At 38.2% G+C, this 8,963-nt stretch overlaps 1 pseudogene; it reads right to left on the reverse strand.

Annotated features, from left to right (window-relative positions):
* Positions 1-6,861: 6,861 nt before the first annotated feature.
* LOC116423420 lies at positions 6,862-8,674 on the reverse strand (annotated as a pseudogene).
* Between the last annotated feature and the right edge of the window lie 289 nt (positions 8,675-8,963).

Here is an 8,963-nt window from a genome sequence, read left to right on the forward strand (position 1 = left end):
TGACCTATGTCCCCCTCACTGCGAGCTGGCCCATAGCACTGGAACCATGAGGAACTGCAAAATCGCAAACAAACCTGAGGGCTCTGTTCTCAAGGAAGGGGAACCAGGGCTCCCTGGCAGCTATCCTGATTCTGCTCATCAATAACCTCACCCCTCTGCCCAGCCTCCCTGGACTTATTGAGAACCTTGGATGAGGAGTATAATAGAGAGCACTAGCTCTCCAGGACACTACGTGATCCTGGCAAGCCATTTCTTAATTCTCTCCCTGAGGCAGACTAGAAGCCAGTTTAACTGAGCCATAAAGCTCCAGTATTCCCCTGTTGTAGTGCGACCTGCCGATTGTAGGAGCCGGCTAAGCCCAAGACAGCAGCTGTCTGTATGGTACTTCTTCCTGTCTGCCTCTGCCTCTCTTACCCACACACAGCCCTTGAATTCTTTACCTGTCTTTTTTTTTTACAAGAAGCCTCACATCTATGGGCAATTTCTTTCTTGCACTCTCCCACACCTATCTTCCAGCTTCAGTGCCTGCTTGTCCTCCTGCCCCACACCCCCAAAGGAGGCAGCTAGAGAAGAGCGGCAGAAACAGACCCAACACAGCCTGAAGAAGCTGCCCAGCTCTGCTCCCCAGGACAGCTGGCTTGGGACAGGTGGGCCCAACCGGTTACTCTGGCATCCAGCCCAGGCCCAAGTGATGAACAAAACAGAGATCTCTATCAATATCACCCACACAACCAGGTTGGCTGGCACCAGTGCTCTTGGATGATCTGAATCCCCCAGCCCACGATTAGAAATGAGGGTGAAAGGTAGCTCAAGTTGACCCAAAGCAGAAAAAAAAAAAAAAAAAAAAAAGCTGAATCTAAACCCAGGCTGGAGACTAGTAGCCTAATAACCCTTCGGCTACCTGTGCTATACGATCTAGAAAATCAAGTTATCCTTTAGGTTTTTATATCCCCCATCTCCATACATTTCCTCGACACAAACACACAGACATACAATGCACCCTGCTCTCATTAGTGGGAGCCAGCTATTGCAAAGGGTCCTGAGCATAGGAATTACCGGAGAAGGCGGCTTAGGGCCCTCTGCTCACAGTGTACCTTCACATACCCCCACACACATACATTCAGTCCTTTGACATTTTCTCTATCCTCCTGAGACCCAGATCAAGACCCACTTCTTCAATAACTCTATCCTCAGGGACAAGTCGATGGTGCAGTAGATAGAGTACTGGCTCTGGTGTCAGGAGGATCTGAAGTCATTTAATACTTCCTAGCTGTGTGCCTCTGGGCATGTCACTTAAGTCCAATTGCCTGCCCCTCCAAAAATTATTTTAATTTAAAAAATGACTCTCCTCCTTCACCTTCCCCCACAGTGAGCTCCTCAAGAGCACTTATTATCTCTGTTACCCACTTGACCCTGACCACACACAGGCACATCTTGGAGATACTGCAGGTTTGGTTCCAGGTCACTGAGAAAAAATGACTATTACAATAAAGCTAGCTTTTTTTTTGTTCCCCAATACATATAAAAATTATGTTTATACTATGCTGTAATTTAAGTATGCAATAAATAGTACTGTATCTACAATGTTCATACCTTAATTCAGAAACATTGCTTAAAAATGCTAATCATCACCCGAGTCTTCAGTGAGTGATAATTTTTTTGCTGTTGAAAGGTCTTGCCTCAATGTTGAAGTCTGATGACTGATAAAAGGTAGTTGCTGAAAGCTGGGGGCGGGCTGTGGCAATTTCTTAAATAAAACAATAAAGTTTGATGCATAGATTGACAATAAGAGATTTCTCTGAAGCATGTGAAGCTGTGATACCATTATTACCACTGTAGAAAATTCAAACTTGGAGTCAAGCCTTTCAGATGCTGCTGCTGCTTTATTATTACTAAGGAATATTACTCAATATTGTTGAGTCTTAGGGAATAGGAAGTCCTGAGGAGGAGAGAGACAGGCAGGTTGATGGAGCAATCAGAATATACACATTTATCAATTAAGTTTGCCATCTTATGCATTGTAAAAACAATTACAATAGTAATATTAAAGATTACTGATCACAGATCACCATAACAGATAATGAAAAAGTCTGAAATATTTCAAGAATTACCAAAATGTGAAACAGGTACACAATGTGAGCAGTGCTATTGAAAAAATGATACTGATAAACTTACTTGAAGTAGAACTGCCACATGCCTTCAATTTGTAAAGATAATAATAAGTTTAAAAAATTAAAATAAAATAAAAAGCAATATTTATGAAGCACAAGCAAAGAGCAATAAAATGAGGCATGCCTATACTACCTACAAATTAATTGAATATTTATTCTACTCTCATCTTCTTCCTATGACTCTATCCTCTCTCTTCCCTCCATCCCCTACTCTACAGATAAATATGACATACTTTGTGTCATCACATAGTTTATACACTAGTAGTAATACTACTAATTTATTACTTTAAACTAGTTAAATACTAGTTTATACACCAGTGACAAAACATATAAATATCTGAAAAGTCACAGAAACAACAGAGATCTGCTCATTCGTTGGAGAATCTGGAAGTAAATACCAGAGATATAAGATATACAAATACCTTGTATAGCTTATACAAGGAAATGTGTGACTTACTGCCAAAAGAAGAGCACAGACAAGGATGGCTTTAAGTCAGAGGGAAGAAGAGATCAGGGACAACTTACCAAAGATCTGGAGGGCTTCATGGGAAAGGCTAAATTTGTGCTGGTCCCTGGAGAAAAGTCATGGTCCCATCAATCAAGGAAGAAAGAAACTTCCTTGAATCTGACCTTTTTATTTTACAGAGAACAGAATAGAGGAAAACGACTGGTCAAAATCTTGAAATGGATAGGGGGACAAGTCCAAGTAGAGGATAAAAAGACTAAGTTGGCCAGAACAGAGGACTTGGGGTGACTAGAGACAGGGAGGGGAATACTAAGAGAAAATGTTGAAATGATAAATCAGCAAGCCTCAGGTAGTCTAGTCATTTCTTCCTCTAAACCCTGACACACACACACACACACACACACACACACACTCCTCAAGAGTGTCATCAAGCTTATGCTGAGTGAAATGAGCAGGACCAGGAGATCATTATATACTTCAACAACAATACTATATGATGACCAGTTCTGATGGACCTGGCCATCCTCAGCAACGAGATCAACCAAATCATTTCCAATGGAGCAGTAATGAACTGAACCAGCTACGCCCAGAGAAAGAACTCTGGGAGATGACTAAAAACCATTACATTGAATTCCCAGTCCCCATATTTATGCCCACCCGCATTTTTTATTTCCTTCACAAGCTAATTGTACAATATTTCAGACTCCGATTCTTTTTGTACAGCAAAATAACGGTTTGGTCATGTATACTTATTGTGTATCTAATTTATATTTTAATATATTTAACATCTACTGGTCATCCTGCTATCTGGGGGAGGGGGTGGGGGGGTAAGAGGTGAAAAATTGGAACAAAAGGTTTGGCAATTGTTAATGCTGTAAAGTTACCCATGCATATAACCTGTAAATAAAAGGCTATTAAATAAAAAAAAAAAAAAAAAAAGAGTGTCATCAAGGCAAAAGCAAATTTGTGTCAGTTTCCCCCAGCATGACTTCCAAGGAAGAGGATCTGTTAAGAAAGTGGCAAAGCTCTGCTCCTTTCTTGAGCTTCATAGTCTATCCAGCTTAATCTGATCTTCCTAGACCAAAGAGAAAACAAACCAGCTCCTCTTGAGAACCTTCAGAGAATTATCTGTTCCAAAAATAAATCCATTCACTAACTCAAAAGATTTGGATCATTAGAAAATTAAAGTTCAAATCCAAGCTCTGCCATTTGCTATCCATATGATCTCGTGCAAGTCGTGTTACTTAATTGAGTTCTTTTTCTTACCTGTAAAATGAGGCAATCAAGGCTGCCTGATTTGTATAGTTGATATCATATTGCCTTCTCAAGATATGAGGGAAAGAGACAGAAAGAAATTTTTAAAATATAATAAAAATATAATTAAAAATATAATAATAATATTTTTTAATTATTAAAGCTTTTTTATTTTCAAAACATATGCATGGGTAATTTTTCAACATTGATCCTTGCAAAACCTTGTGTTCTAAATTTCCCCTCTTTCTTTCCATCCCTTCCCCTAGTTGGCAAGTAATCCAATATATGTTAAACATGTTAAAAAATATGTTAAATCCAATATATGTATACATATTTATGCAATTATCTTACTGTGCAAGAAAAATCAGATCAAAAAGGGAAAAAAGAAAAAAGAAAACAAAATGCAAGCAAACAACAACAATAAGTGAAAATGCTAAGTTGTGGTCCACACACATTCAGTTCCCACAATCCTCATTTTGGGTGCACATGGCTCTCTTCATCACAAGATCATTGTGATCATCTCATTGTTGAAAAGAGCCATAAATTGGAAAATATTTAATGAAATAAATTAAAATATATGCATTTTGTAATTTAAAGATTAAAGGTCCTGAAAGTCCCTCTTAACTCTTAAATCTGTGACTATGCTATGAAATTTATTTCAAAGACTTTATTAATGGGCCTTAATAGCCATGTTCTGTTTACTTTATCCTCCCATCCTGTTAGTACAGAAGCAGAGTCATAGATTTGGAGAAAGAGAGTGAAACCAAATGCTAGATTGAGATATTAGACCTTTCCCCATCACCTTCCCACCAACCCACATCCCTCACTACCTTCTAGGTCATCTTTGTTTACCTGTTTCCTAAAACATGCCCTGACTTTTTAGAATCTGCTTGTCTTGGCTCCCCTTCATGACCAGGCGTTCCTTGGGGGTTGGGAGGGAGTCTGCTCTTCCTTTTGCACCTGTCCTAATAATAATAATAATAATGTCTTGCATGGGTGTATTGATAAGACTAGAAAACATTTTTACATACATATGACCTAGACCTTATTTGTTCCCAGTGTCTTATAGATGAGGAAACTGAAGCTTAAAAAGTTTAAGTGGTTCACTCAGGTGAGCTCAGACAGCCCTAGAAGAAACACACACACACACACACACACACACAAACAGAGCAGGGCCAGGATTGAGAGAGGTTGTTAGGTCTGTATATTTGCCTGAATGGGACTAAGTAGGAAGCAAGTGGAGCTAGCAGTATCCGAGGGAGTACCAGGCACCACATCCCACAGCAAAGGGGTAGCTGAGGTGGGAGGAGAGCAGAGCTGTTCGGCTATAGTGATCTGCTTCCAGGACAGCCAGAATGGATAAGGGAATGGAGTATTGGGTGAGCCGTCAAGGAGAAAAGACATTTTGGACATGGCTGAAGGCACAGCCCCATACTTGGCAAGGGAAGGGAGAGGTATCATCATAAATTTATTACAAAACCTACACAGCAAACCCAAAAGTCACCTACAAAGAGCAAAAGGCATGAGCATGGAAGGAGAAAAGCAAGAAAAGATAGGTACCATTCAGATTTGGATATCTTTGTTCCTATATTTCCAAATTATCTTAAAAATTCTTTGTGTTCCTTTTATTCTTCATCCTTCTCATTTTTTATGGGCAGGAATAATCAGTCAATCAACAACCATGCATATTAACTGCTTGCTGTGTGTCAGACATGAGTTGTTCAGTCATTCTCTAATCATAAGAGGGACTTCAGTGCAGGTTCTCTGTGGCCACAAGCCAGGACTGGAAAGAAGTCATTTGCAAGCAGGAGGTTGGGAGATGTAGGTTTTAAAAAGAATTTCAGTAGTGCTGGAGAGAAGCAGTAGCTCCCTTCCCAGCCCCCACTCCCTATTCTGGATGTCTCTCTCCAGCTCAGGTTCTTTTACCTTATTATCTTATGTTGGGGATTTAGCATGTTAGAGATAGAATAACTTTTAAGAACACTTAAGATAAATCTCTTCCTTTTGCAGATGAGGCATCTGAGGCCTAGAGAAGTGATTGGACCAAGATCATACAGCCATGGCCCACCAGGAGAGGGCAAGGAGTATGCACCACTTAGAGTACTAAAAGTTACATGATTAAAAGCCTAGGGATCAAAATGTTCCTTTTAGTCTTTTTTTCTGAATTAATTTTTCTTTAAAAGTCTTTTATTGCCTTCCTCTCAGACCTTTGTTGGCTCATCAGATCCCTGAAGAAATGTCCCGTGTTTTCCATTTCATTATTTCTCAGTCATGTTCAGCCTCTGTGACCCAATTTGGGATTTTCTTTCTTTCTTTCTTTCTTTTTTAAATTTAAGGATGGCCTTTATTTAAAAAAAAAAAAAATGTCTTCAGGATTACAAATTACTAAGGAAGCAGATCACTATAGTAGGAACCTATTGGATAGATACATAATATCTACACACGAAAACTTAACATATACTCCACTCACAGGACTGTAAGTTATAATGTTACTATAGTTGCAAATTATATTGCACTTCATTTCCTCAGAGTATGCTTTTAATTTTAAACACCAAATTCTGACTCTTAATGACAAATGCTAAGATAGGGCATATTTCACTGACATTGTTTCCAGCTTTGGTGAAAAGTTAAGAACACTTTATTTCAAAATGATCACTTAAAATATTGTTTCCCTTTCACAAACTTTAGCTGCCAAAAATGAGGCAACAATTACCTACTCACTAAATGTACAATATTTCAGAGTCCGATTCTTTTTGTACAACAAAATAACGGTTTGGTCGTGTATACTTATTGTGCATCTAATTTATATTTTAATATATTTAACATCTACTGGTCATCCTGCCATCTGGGGGAGGGGTTGGGAGAAGGGAGGGGAAAAATTGGAACAAGAGGTTTGGCAATTGTCAATGCTGTAAAGTTACCCATACATATAACCTGTAAATAAAAGGCTATTAAATAAATTTAAAAAAAAATAAAAGCAATTACCTACTCATGTTCTAATGGCCATGCAATTTATCTAGACAAATTATCATCAAAGATATAGTTTAAAAAATCAGAATAAAGGGATTGAGAACTGGACAGGAAACTTTTTTGGCTTATGGCAAGAAGGAAATGGCAAGTGGAATGGATATTAGGCAGACAATCCTAGGATGACTTAAATCATCCCTGTATATGCTAGAGAATGAAGATAGTCTGACATGGCCACATGGTATCACATCATTGCATTTCAATACAACAAACAGGATGACTTAATAGGACAGATCTGCTTGGAGTTCAAAGGGAACTCTAATCTATAACACATTGGCCACTTAACATATTAAATAATTTTTACAAATTTTCTTCATCCCCTCACTGACATACAAAATTATATCCTTAAATTGATCACTATGTAACATTTGTTCTTGAAGTTTGGATATTTGTCATTTTCTTATATATACTCCCTCAGAAGGACACATGAGACATGACATTTTATTTACTACTCCTGTTGGCTTTACTGAAGTTTACTGAAGAGGTCACAATTCAGTGACTTTCCATTTTAGACTGAGATTCTTCTGCATCCCTGAGCCATTCTACAAATTTTATTTGCTCAAGAAAGACACTTTCCCCCTTTGCAACATGTGCATCTTTATACCACTTCAGAATGGGCTCTTCACCCAAGACTTCAGCTTTATGAAAAAGCACCATGATTTTTGGCAAGGCTTTCATGAAATAAATGTTGTCTTAAGAATACTCCTAAATCTTCAGTAACAGAATCAGTTCAGACTGACCTTAAGTAGTAAAGGCATCAAGTAGAGAGTTATATTGCTTCCAATGCTTGATGGCTAGCTCTGCTACCAGCTCCTTTTTATTCCATTCCATGACCTATTTTGGGATACTGTTTTTCTTCATCTTCTCCTTGACATGCAAAATTATATCCTTAAATTGATCAACATGTGACATTTATTCTTGAAGTTCTTTCTGTAGCTCTTTTCCAGTTCCTATGATTTGCTGATTCTATACATACTCAGGAGGATTTTTTTGGACTTGCAGTGGTAAAATATTTTATGAAGTGCTCAATACTTTATTAGCAGGACTGATGTTCCATCAGTCTGTTATCCATTCTGCTGGAGGGCTATCTCCAGCAGTTCTGATCTATATCTTGCCACTGGACCCAGATGGCTCTGAAGGAGAAAATGAGGCAGGTGACCTTCCACAGCCTTCCTTACTTAAATCATTTCACTTGCATATCACAGCATCACCTCCCTGGTGTCATGGTCCTCTTCCAGAATGAAGGACAAACAACAACAATCACAGCCATGCTAACTTTTCAAAGACTAGCAGCCACTGCTTTGATGTTTTTTCATTTATCCATGATTTTAAAAGCTTTACAGCAAAGGCTGCTGAAATGTCTTCTTTAACCAAATTCTTATCATAAAGATTGTTAAGAATGAATGAATTAAGTGTCCTTTTGACAAGAAGAACCCTTGATAACCTGGCCATTTTGGTCCTTTCAGAATCAAACCCTTTTAAAATAGCAGCAGCTTTTAAATTTCATTCTCAATTTCCTTTTTACCTTATTAACTTGTTGAATATTTGATTTAGAATACTTCGGCATCTTTTTTGTGCTGCAAACACCCAGATATTTGTACATATCATATCATCTGACAATGTACTACCTGATGCAATTCATCAGAATGTGAAAGACCAATATCAACGATAAGCAAGTTTTGCCCTGGACGCATCAAGAAATTTTGCTACTCCTGAAAAGACTTTCATGAACCGATACTAAATGAATTGAGTAGAACCAAGAGAGCACTGTATACAGTAACAAGACTATGTGATGATGAACTGGTATAAAGTTGGCTCTTTTCAACAATGTGGCAATTCAAGGCAATTCCAATAGACTTGTGATGGAGAGAGCCATCTAGAAAGAGAACTGTGGTGGCTGAATGTGGATCAAAAAATAGTATTTTCATCTTTTTGTGGTTGTTTGTTTGCTTGCTTGTTTTTCTTTTTCTTGTGTTTTTTTTTCCCTTTTGATCTGATTTTTCTTGTGCAGCATGATGAATATGGAAACATATTTAGAAGAATTG

The sequence above is a fragment of the Sarcophilus harrisii genome, chromosome 4 (genome assembly GCF_902635505.1).
Source record: "Sarcophilus harrisii chromosome 4, mSarHar1.11, whole genome shotgun sequence".
Classification (NCBI taxonomy): domain Eukaryota; kingdom Metazoa; phylum Chordata; class Mammalia; order Dasyuromorphia; family Dasyuridae; genus Sarcophilus; species Sarcophilus harrisii.